The 12,410-nt window shown below is 46.4% G+C and overlaps 1 long non-coding RNA gene across 1 annotated transcript; it reads left to right on the plus strand.

The window, feature by feature from the left end:
- The first annotated feature begins 8,805 nt into the window (after positions 1-8,805).
- LOC125549158 lies at positions 8,806-11,838 on the plus strand. The gene is made up of 3 exons (XR_007301269.1): positions 8,806-8,934; positions 11,515-11,595; positions 11,751-11,838. It is a non-coding gene; the product is annotated as an uncharacterized LOC125549158 (long non-coding RNA).
- Positions 11,839-12,410: the final 572 nt, after the last annotated feature.

Below are 12,410 nucleotides of genomic sequence, written 5' to 3' on the forward strand. Positions count from 1 at the left end.
AGCTATGTAAACACAACTGAGCTAAGTTAAAACTAAATTCAGTTATTCACTTAACAGTACATTCACTTCATCACAATTATTCTGTTCAACTATTGAAAATTAGATTCAAACCCTAATTCCTAAATTGAGATTCCATACGGAGGAAAGAGTCTAGCTAAACTAGCAAAATCAACTCAAGTGTTCAACTACAGTAAGCAATAATCACTCAAATTGTTCAAACTACACTGGCATAAAATCAAAAAGAGAATTTTGGAAACACTCATTCACACGCCCGAGGCCGATGTGAAGTGTGGCTCCGCCTGGATTGGCCTTCCAGAACCTTGGGCCAGTTTGGCGCCGCCGTGCCTCAATGTCGTCAGACTTGAAGAATGTTGCAATCCTCGCCGGCGCTCATCTCCGCTGACGCCGGTGGATCGAGAGGCGCCAAACGTACCAGGAGCGCCGTCGGAGAGCGAGGAAGGACGGGGCGGCCACCAGCATCGGCGATGGCGAGGTCGCGGTCGTCCCTACCGTCACCGCATGCGCCTCCGTGTCAACGCCGCCGCCGCCACCGCCGGTCGCCATGCGGGAAGTGACCTAGGACGACTAGATGCGACCTGGGGAAATGGCTGGGTCGGGCCGGCTCGTTAGGTCAGTGCGACGCCGTCTAACGGCGCGCGTCACGGGCGCTGTCTCCCCCTGTCCACATGGCGCCTGAGATTGGGCCCAACAGGTCAGTTTTTCACTCAGACGCGCCAAATCGTGCGATCAGTGTTTTTTGAAAATTGTCAGCTCAAACGTGGTGGTTTTTTGAAAAAAAATGAAAGGTGGTGGTTTTCTGTTTTAGCGTCCCCTAATGTGGTGGTTTTTTGCAATTTACTCGCGGCGGCGGCGCTACGGCGCGGGAGCAGAGACGGCGGGAGCACCGTGGTGCCGGCCATGGTCGCGGCCGTGGAGTCGCGAGAGGAACGATCAAACGACGATCGCGAGAGCACGGATCCTGCGGCAAGACGGGAGGGAGGAAGAGGATGCGGTGAAGGGCAAGGTGAGATAGATCGGGAATTTGGGAGACGGGGCGATCAAGAAAGAAGAGATGCGGGGCGATCCGAGTTCATATCTAAAACGCGCGCTAATCTGAGTGGGCCCATGCATAGCTAAAACGCGCACCTTTTTTGAATCCGAGTATAAGATGAATCTTTCTCTATTTCCAACTATACTAGCACTAATGAATTCCGAGTATTAGAAACAGTTTATTCTTCCCCTAATAATAAAGCAGATGCTGCTTCGGGTCGTACGCCGTCGTCATTTTTGCAAAAAAGTCCTTGTGCTTTTCCGAAATTGAACCCGCGGTCCCTATTTAAGTGCCTCTGAAAACGCTTTGTTTTTACAAAAAGATCCTATGCTTGTAAGGAATTCTGTCCGCAATCCTCTGACACATCTTATCCAAACTTCCCTTTTTCAGCGACGGCGGAGCACGAGCAGGTGAGGGACGCCGCCCTTGTCGTCGGACGGCTACAGCCGCAGCGGAGTAGAAGGCAGACGCCATGGGCGCGTGCTCGGGTAAAAGAGGCCATCCTTGCTGCGTTTGATGGAGGATGGAAGGGGGGAATTTACTCGGATGAACAGAGAAGAGAAGATGAAGGACATGAGAGAGCGATTGCCTTTTGCCGGTGAAGAAAACAGAGATGGAGGACATGAGAGAGAGAGAGAGAAAGAGAGAGGGGTACAGATTCCAGGAGGCTGCTCCGGCAGCGCTGCGACGCGATCATTGTGAAGCTATACAGCGGCGCTCGCCCCTAAACCTAGCAGTGATATATACGGCAGTGCTGCAACGACCATTGCTAAGCTATATATACGGTGGTGCTCCGGCAACAGAAAACCATGAGGGGGCAAGCTCCCGAGGAGGCGATCTCCGATATTGTTCGTCATCTGGGAGAGAAAGGCCTGATGCTAAGAGGTGGACCTTAAAACATGCGTCAGATCCAAATTGATCTGCTCATGCACCCAGACAAAATGATTTGGAGGAACTAGATCTAATGCATATAGCAGAGAAACCGCCAGAGAAGAAGATGAATACCGGTGAGTAGATCAAGCAGAGAAAAAAAGGGGATTTATTATTGGGCAAAAAAAAGAAACAAATCCACCAGCTCCAAAGAGGACAACGAATCAAGATACCCATGAAGCAGCGAGCAGAGAAGCCGGGCTGCAGACGCCTCCACCCCGGCAAGCGCCTCCTGCTAATTACTAGGGAAAGGCTGGAGGGAGAGAAGGGATAGGGGCAAACCAAGGAAGAAAAGAGGAAGCTTGGAGAGAGACATGCGGAGAGCACGAGGAAGGAGGTTGGGGGCGAAACCGCGAAAAATCGTTTTTGATCCCGAGCACAGCTGGACCCGAAATCTGACGCATCCGTTCGCATCGGGATATCTGCGGCTAGTATTTCCCGTCGTACCTCGCTTGCATATATGCGACGTATATAGAAGGACAGCTGGCGCATTAACTCTCGGTCCAAACGAACGGACATCCCGGTACAGAAGTTAGCCCGACGGACCGGAAACTGTTCTGGGCCGACCTTTTCCACTACGGGCGACGGGTCCCAAGCTGGAATAAATATCCCTCGCCGTTCCCCTACCAATCCACCAGCCGCCATCCAAAGGCCAAAGCAGCAGCCAGCCGCAGGAGCTTATTTCACCAGACCCCATTCTTAGAAATTGCAGTGTTTCCAGCTACGAGGAACGCACACGCAGATAAATCATGGATGCGACCCACATCAAGAACAGACAAGGAAATTATCACATTCAAACTCATACTGGAGTACTACGGTCATAACAACAAATAACTGACACACATTCCATACCAGGCAGCTCCCAACTCTACCCGCAGCCTTGTTTCAAAACAAAACAAATACTCTACCCCCAGCTGTGAAACCTCAGTCAGCCAACTTCTACAGACAGAATTCATGACCCCAGAACTGACGAACATTGCCGTACGGTATACTCTTATACTGCTTTCAGGGATGCCATCCTGCCACCTGTCATGCAGTACTTGCATATAATCTTTCTGGAAGTTCAAACTTTTTTGAATCTACCTGCGCACAACTCACTCATGAACTGGGAAAACACACTTTTGTATCCTGCATGCCGGCCAAGTGTCAGCAGCAAACACATTCAGCATACAAGCCCATGCTCTAAACCTGAGACGTGAACGCTAGCTAGTGTACACGACCACACATATGAACTAGGCAGATGCCAGAGATACCCCAACAGTAGGAAGCAATATTTCCTGCAATCAGTAAACCAAATTTAGTACAGATGAACATTATCAAACTTGGTATACTGGTACAATATGTAAGATGCCTCTGGTAATTGAGGAACAAGCGTGGAGCAATGCTCACTGAAAAACACTAGAAAATCCTGAAAGGTACTCCCTCCGTTCCAAATTACTTGACTCATATTTATCTAGATACGGATGTATCTAGACACTAAACAAGTATAGATACATTCATATTTAGACAAATTCAAGTCAACTAATTTGGAATGGAGGGAGTACTACAATACAGATTACAGATTAAAACTTCAGAACTCATTTTTCGGCAGTTTGTACAACGTCCCTTCGATTAGGAGGCAACAAAACTCCTCAAACATAGCCCTGGTGTAAATTTTACTTGCATGCCGCTCTATCGCCAAATTGGTCCTCCTAACAGCTCCACCCTGTCATAATATAGTTCGGCTTTTCTGTCTGTTAGTGATTCATGTAAACAAATGCCTGACATGTATGAAGTGTACATGCATTTCTGTCAAATAATCAAATTATACACACACAAAATGCTTATAGTCACCGTCCTCTTCTCCTCGTAGCTTTCCTCACGCTCGTGGTCAAACTGTAAACTCATGTACTGCCTGACAAATATATTCATTGGGCTTGAAGGCGGCATGTATGCATGTCTTCAACATGTGATTCACGGCTTATCTTCACGCAAATGTTTCTTAGGGTCCTCGCACCTTCTTGACCGAACCAAAGAAGGTACACCTTCTCAAGGTTCACATTGTTTTCCCTAAGTTGCTTTATCAAATCTTGTGTATGGGTCGATGTGCTTGTGCGACCACCAGTGCGCCTTCTCACCCATTCTTAAGGACATTGAATGGTTGCGGCTCTCACGGTGCTCTGTGATGTACCAGCTGTTGTCCGCCGCGTGCAACAGTCTAATCAGCACTGTTCACTCGCATATGCATGACCTACTATTCTCTACCTCCGGTTTGCCCTGTATGTTGGCCAACAAAACATAACATCAGACACTACCGCGTTTGGAGAGCACATCGACGACACGGCAAAAAACATTTACTCTGAAATGTACAATATTTGAGCAAACTCGCTCGTTACTCACCGAGCAACCACATATGATCTCCTGCATGCATTTCATCCTCACGGCATTTAGTCTGCTTTTATCATATCTGATACCAAAGACATCCCAAGAATATAGATTGTTGGAGACGTATGCCTCAACTAGTGAATCAAAACTTGGGCCAAGGGCAGGGCGTACTAAATTCTTTGTAGGTTCCTCTGCGTTGCAAATTGATTGCTCCATAGCGCTCATCCGAGAGGGACATGGTGTCCTGTTTGGTGGCGCACTATCCAGCCATAACCTGTTTTTTTTGCAGATGTTCATTATTCACTCTACGAGATCAAATACAAGAATAATTTTGCTGTTCATTGGTTCTACTTCAATAATATTAACAGTATGTTGAAAGTGCTTCTGACTGTTAAACCTTTTATGCTAACGATTTTTGTGAAGTAAAACATTTTTCTGACAGAACATGTGTGGATGCGCAGACGAACATGCAGTCAAAGCTGAATATACAGACCAACATCGGTAGGATACGGATCACATCCTTTAGTCCAGCCTGGTGCCTCTGGGTTGACTATGTCAGTCGACGGCGCTGACCTCGTCGAAGATGCATCCGGACAACGGCGGCCGCCAGCTCCTGCTCTTTCCTTCCCATCGCCGTCGAGCTGCTGAGCGCACCCAGACCCAACATTCGAGTCTTCGGAACGGCAAGGCCAGCTCCGTAACTCCGTTGTTGGGCAACAAGACTAGAGAAACCGGATATGGTTGCTCAAGTTTCTCAGCAAACTCCTCTCGTAATGGAACCTGAAAGAAGACAACAATGGCCGGGAACTAACCGGTCAACGGCGTGGAGCAACTCTAGCCCGGAATCCCCCATTTTTGCAGTCACCGCGGGTGCAGAACGAGTGCCGCCGCAAGGACCTGCTCAGAATAGGGACAACGTGTTTTTGGGTGGAAGGGACGACGAGGGTTCCGACGATCTGATCCCTGACTCAGGTGCGCTTCTAACGATCTGGTCCACGGACCAGAGTTCTCGTGCGCGAACGCAGTCTCCTCCCTACGTTCAGGGCCCACGCCAGAGATACTGTTTCCTACCGTATTCCATCGCATGCTCCTTTTTCGCCGCTCGGCGTCAGACGTGTCAGACCGAAAATCGCGGATCTCGAGCCAGCAACGGACGCCAATGATTTCGGGATCAGCTGGGCTCGGGCACCAAATCGCCGTGTCTGGCGAAACCGGCCTTTTTTTGGAAAGATTCACACTCCTGCCTCTGTTAATATGCGGGCTGCTCGTGGGATATGTGGGCTGAAGTCCCATAAATATATTTCGTACTTTTCTAGGCAAATAAATATATTTCATTTGCCCACTGGCGTCCGCAGTTTATGCAGCGCAGTTTATGCAGGCTAAGGCCAACTCCAACGTGCCGACGTATTTGGTTTACGCATGTCCGTTTGAAAAGGAACAAAAGCGTACGCATGTCATCTGTCTATACGCATTTCTGGCCTAAATTTGGGCCGACGTATTCGCAAATTGGGTGTGCTTGTCAACCGTCTGGAGGTATTTCTGACCTAAATTTATAATAGATGTGCGTCCACGCAAACACAAGGCGGACGCCCAAGCGGCCGCTAGCTGTTTGGCGCCGGTTCGCTCTTGACGTCCACCTACTGTTGCCTACCATATTAAATGGACACGCGTGCGCCTGGGCCCGCACGTCAGCGTCTGCGTGAGGTCCTATTTTATCCGATTGCAGCGGCGGGGGGGGGGGGGGGGGGGGGGGGGCTGCCCTAGATCCCGAACTGCGCGGCCACCCAGACTACGCCGAGGACTCCCCATATTGGGACGTGGGGTTCACACTTTAAGATAAAGAGTGTTTCAAATTGTTCTTGCTTTAAGAAATTATTTATATTTTTAAATATGTTCACGCTTTTAAAAAATGCTCAAACTTTCACAAAAGAAGTTCCATTAAAAACAATACATTGAAAATTGTTCACGAAATAAAAAAAGTCATATTTTTTAAAACATGTGTTCAAAAATGTTCGTCTTTTAAACATGTTCTAATTCTAATAAAAAATAAAAAATGTTCAATTTTATTAAAAACATTGAAGAAATATTCATGTTTTTCGAAAAGTAAAAAATAAAACCGATTGACACGCTATTCCATGTCCATGCACCACTACTCTTCCAAGCGAAAACAGTGTAGCTTTATCACCGATGCTTATCAGAATTGGATTGTAATGCACACGGAGCAAGTTTTCCGATTTTCTTGCCCGTTGCAACGCACGGGCATTTGTACTAGTAGAAATCTATGTGTCGTTGCTTACGTCTCTCTGCTTCAGTTCAGAGTTCAGAGTTCTGTGGCACACACACGCACACACAAAGAGGACCACCTTCAGTTCAGAGTTGTTATATTGTACACCACCTGAGCATGGAGATCTTCAGGTGCATCAAGGCCTTTTTTCAATCCAGAACAGCGTTTATTTCGAGATCCTGATGTGTTTGTTTGTAGTGTGTGCAGCTACAGATCTTAACTCTGAGCTTGTCAAGTTGAAGTCTAGTCTGATTATGCGCAAAAATAATAAAAAAATGAGTTGAAGTTGCTGCTTGTCAAGTTGAAGTTGAACATGGCGGCTAAGTATCACCTTTGGTTTGCCATGTATGATCTCAGAGACCTGAAGATCAAGCTTGCAAAGATTCCGAGATCCCTATCTCTGGATGCTGCAGAAAATAGGAACAACAAGACACGAAACATCGCACGTTTGAATTACAATATGTAGCTGATGGAAAATCAGTCTGGTAGTTGGTACCACAGAAACATGTTTATTTACTTCACTATTCAAAACTGGTCTTAATATCTCGAATATGTGCACTACCTGTGTCGTAAAAAGCCCATAATCCTTGCTTACATTTTCATTCTATATATGCTACTACTGAATGTTCTCCATTATATCAAACCTCTGGGTCTAGAATGATTCGAACTCTGGTCGACATTGGAGCTGAACTCGTCATGGTTATGTATATTGTCCTGCTTGATTGGCCCACGTATGTCGATGTCGTGTCTCTCTCAACACACCCATGGATCAGCGCGGCGGACTGCTTAGGCTCCATCGGTGAGCTTATGCTTTCAGAGTTCAGCATTGCAGCAACATCTGTCATGGCGGGCCGGTCTGCGGGATCTTCCTGAGCACAAAGCAGCGCCACCTGAGCACATTTTATTATCTCAGCGACTTCATATCCGTCCCCTAACAACGGATCCACAAGCTCATGCAACCTTTGGTCCTTCCACATATGCCACGCCCGAAAGAGTTTTTCAACAAGGTTGACATGAGAGAACTGCAGCACGAAAGAAGGAAAATAATCTGGCAACAAAAGTAAACATCTCATGATAATGGACCTTCATAACCTGACACATCTGCTCAAGTGCCTTTTCTTCCGAAGCCCTCGAACCTGGGTTACCTGGCGCAGTGCCACAAGCATACTGGAATGCTGGGGAATGGGAGGAAACCAAACAAAGATGGCCGTGTCCCTCAACCTTGGCCTCTGAAACCCGCAACAGAACCAGGAAAACCTGAGGACGCTGAGTGCACTGATGCTGAAGCCTATGTGTTCTGCGTCAAGGTGATCAGGTGACTGGGAGGGCTACATCGAGGCCAGCTTCAGGGTGAAGTTCCTGACGTGGCTGAGCCTACGGGCGACCCGGCACTTGAGCAGCTGATCATATATCCTGCCGCATCAGCTTAACTGGAACCTTATCCACTGTAATAGTTGGTTATGTTTTTGTTAACACATGTTCATGGGCATGCATGCGCGGTGCACCAGGAAAAATTCAGGACGCACGTACGGTGCCTATTTTTTGAATTCTATAGGTGTGTCTGTAAAAGCGTACTACTGGTGATCTTAACTCCGAGTTGGGGCTGGCATGCCACCGGTGGCGAACCAGGGTCGCCGCCAGGCCGGGTGCAGGACGCCCCAACTCCCCAACTAAAGTACTCCTGTGTATGGTTAAGTTTAAGGGGTGTTTGGTTGCTAGGGACTAGACTTTTTTTTAGTCCGAGAGACTAAAGAAAAAAAACCTTTAAGTAGAGTCTTCTTCTAGCCTCTTAAAAAAAATCTTTCCTGTCTGGTTACATAAGGACTAAAAGAAACTTTTTCTAGTCTAGTTCCTGTAAGCAAACAGTCGATTCGTCACTGACGCGTGCGACCTAGCCAAATACCACAGCATTGACCAGGTTTGTAGAAGCTGTTGCTATTAGCATCCATCATGGACTCTTGCCGTTCAATTTCTTAGCTGCGAGGCTTATGAAACACTGAAGATAGTATACAATTTTCACTGGCGTGCGAAATTACCCAACAACTATTTCTGTATTTTTAACTCGTGTGAATGATGTATCCCAACAACCGGCGACCGGCCTGCTGATCGCTATTAGCCAGGGCAAAATACAAACGCGACTTGAAGTCGTCGCAAGGCCGGGCCGGCATATGCTTATCCTAGTCGCCTCCCTTTCTCCCTGTCTCTCTCGTCTCTAGACTAGAAGCAGCTATGGTGGAGAAGCAAACCGGCTCAGGGGTCTCGGGAGGTTGCCGTCCTCGCAGCTGTTGCCAAGGAGAGACATAAGGTATGTGCATTCATTCAAACTGTTTATCCAGAAAAGAACATTTTCTTCCTAGTCGACGATCCATAGCATGGCTTTGTGTATGAGCGTGAAACTTGGTAGTTTCAGAGTACTGCCTGTTCACTGTTACGCGCTATAATAATTTCATCGTATTATCTTGTGATCTTCGCTTTAAAGTTATTACAAAGTTGTGTCATTTATTTTAGAACGGAGGGAGTAAGTAATCGTCAGCATGCATGCCAATACACCCCTACACAAATATAAGTTGTTCTAATTATTTTAATATAAACTACGTACGTATTAAAATACGTGAACAAACATACTAAAATGCGTCTATATACATCTGATTTAGGGAAAAAAAAGCTAGAATAACTTATAGTACATGTGAACGCAGGGAGTACCAAATAAAATCACCCATTACAAAAAAGTTATTGCACAATTAAATGACTCAATCAAACTAGGAAAGGAAAGAAAAAAGATAAAAGAAAATGTTTGCACGAATCTCCGCATGCATAAAATCAATGACACATGATTTAGATATGCAATACTTATGACTACGCATCTAGATGTGCTTTAGCAAAACTGTACTAAAAATATAAACAGGTAAGTGTCCTTCCTTTCTTCTGCATGAACTCATTGCTGCCTTCGGGCCTCTGTCTCACGGAAGTAATCTTGTTGAAACCCAAAAGCTTGTAGAAGTACCGGACTAAAAGCCGTTGCTGTAGACCAGGAAACGCCGGTGATAGCAAACTAAATAGATCGTCATCCCAAGGAAGCAGCCACAAAGAAGGGCCAGAAGATAATGCCAACTCCGAACAAACAGATAGGGGGACACAAACATCACAAGTTTTGGGCGGAGTCGTATCTAGCCGATCTACATCGAATGAAAATGGAACTTGGTAACAAAAACACACTGCAATGCCATCCCCTCCACTCGCCGTGAACAAACGTTCATCACGCCCGACCAAGTGTCCGATGATCGATAGCATCCTCCTCCTACTCGTCAACACCAATTTGAGTAAGGACATCAACAAGGGGAAAGCCGAGGAGGAATTATTCACATCGCCACCACTACCCCCAATGCACTGACGCTGGAGAACTTGAAGACCCTACGAGACATGGACCGAGACACTTAGATCCGGGGTTGTTGGGTAACGCAGTAATTTCAAAAAAATACCTACACACACAAGATCATGGTGATGCATAGCAACGAGAGGGGAGAGTATCATCTACGTACCCTCGTAGACCGTAAGCGGAAGCGTTATGATGTAGTCATACGTCTTCACGATCGACCGATCCCAGCACCGAAGGTACGGCACCTCTGCGATCTACACACATTCGGCTCGGTGACGTCCCGCGAACTCACGATCCAGTAGAGCTTCGTCAGCACGACGGCGTGATGATGGTGATGATGTTGCTACCGTCAGGGGGGGTTCTGCCTCTCTTTCCTTCCCCCTTCCCCCTTCCCTAACCTCCTGGGCTGTTGCCCTCTCTCTCCCCTAAGGCCCACTAAGACGCAATACTTCCCTGGGGGTTCCGGTAACCCCTCCGGCACTCCGGTTTTCTCTAAAATCATCCGGAACACTTCCGGTGTCCGAATATAGCCGTCCAATATATCAATCTTTATGTCTCGACCATTTCGAGACTCCTCGTCATGTCCGTGATCACATCCGGGACTCCGAACTACCTTCGGTACATCAAAACACATAAACTCATAATACCGATCGTCACCGAACGTTAAGCGTGCGGACCCTACGGGTTCGAGAACTATGTAGACATGACCGAGACACTCTCCGGTCAATAACCAATAGCGGAACCTGGATGCTCATATTGGTTCCTACATATTCTACGAAGATCTTTATCGGTCAAACCGCATAACAACATACGTTGTTCCCTTTGTCATCGGTATGTTACTTGCCCGAGATTCGATCGGTATCTCAATACCTAGTTCAATCTCGTTACCGGCAAGTCTCTTTACTCGTTCCGTAATGCTACATCCCGTAACTAACTCATTAGCTACATTGCTTGCAAGGCTTATTGTGATGTACATTACCGAGAGGGCCCAGAGATACCTCTCCGACAATCGGAGTGACAAATCCCAATCTTGATCCATGCCAATTCAACAAATACCATCGAAGACACCTGTAGAGAACCTTTATAATCACCCAGTTATGTTGTTATGTTTGGTAGCACACAAAGTGTTCCTCCGGTATTCGGGAGTTGCATCATCTCATAGTCATAGGAACATGTATAGTTATGGAGAAAGCAATAGCAACAAACTAAATGATCATCGTGCTAAGCTAACGGATGAGTCAAGTCAATCACATCATTCTCTAATGATGTGATCCCGTTAATCAAATGACAAGCTCATGTCTATGGTTAGGAAACATAACCATCATCTTCTATATCTAAATAGGAGACCCCCACTACATGATTTCTCTCAACATGCAGCTATGCCACATCAGCAGGCCCACCCCTTCTCCCCACTAACTTGCAGTTATGCCACGTCATTTTTTTCTTTTACTTCTACAATCAACCGTAGATTTTCAGCCTGAACAGAGCTAAACGTTTGTAACTTTCCAGCCTTAAAGGAACTAACGTCCGTGGAAGCAAGCCCGTCCTTTGGCCCATTCAGCTGCAGCTCGCGTCCATCTCTTCTCCACGGTTCGTCTGCCCCGTTCTCATTTTTCAGTGGCATCATGTGAAGCTCTTTGGCTTCTAATCTCATTTACTCATTTTCCTTTCCTCTTCTACAAACCGACGGGAGGCCACATATTTGTTACCATATTATGCACTTTGTTTTCATGTTCATCTTCCAGCCACCTTCCGCTCGTGGTCCTGGATTACGACTCCTCCATACTCCTCGCCTCCTAGACGCCCCGCCATGACCTAAAGACCTGCAACAGCACCCACTGTGATGTCTAGCATCTCTCATATTAGCGGCTTTCTCTCTGTCATGTGAAATTTTTCAACGGATTAAGTCAAGATGGTATATCTGAGCGATATGCCATGATTTTGTGGTGGGTGGTTGTCCTGTTTATATAGCTTCTGTTTCTTCATCTGATCCAGTTGATCACTAACATTTCGTCGTGCATTTTTGCCTATGTTATTTTGTTTGCAATCAGAGTCTTGGGGCTACTGGATGTCAAAAAAAATATTTATATTCTCAAGTTCCGTTGATGAATAGCAGGTATTTTAGTTTTAACAGTAATGCCATTCCAGTCGTATGCAAGTTGCAAACATGTTTTTTCTACTTCCTTTCAGACGATGCAGCTAGCAGGGGTCAATATTTGGATCGTTGTTATACTAACTGCTAACACAATTTCTAACGTGTCACTTGAATCAGCCTATTTTACAATAGCGGTGTGAACATTGATGGATGTATTCTATTCTGACAGGTGGTGGCCAATTTTGCTCCAGCTTCTCCTATAATTGGTCAACCAAGCTATATATTTGGTATGAACATTTGGTTGTTGTTC

The sequence above is a fragment of the Triticum urartu genome, chromosome 3 (assembly GCF_003073215.2).
Source record: "Triticum urartu cultivar G1812 chromosome 3, Tu2.1, whole genome shotgun sequence".
Classification (NCBI taxonomy): domain Eukaryota; kingdom Viridiplantae; phylum Streptophyta; class Magnoliopsida; order Poales; family Poaceae; genus Triticum; species Triticum urartu.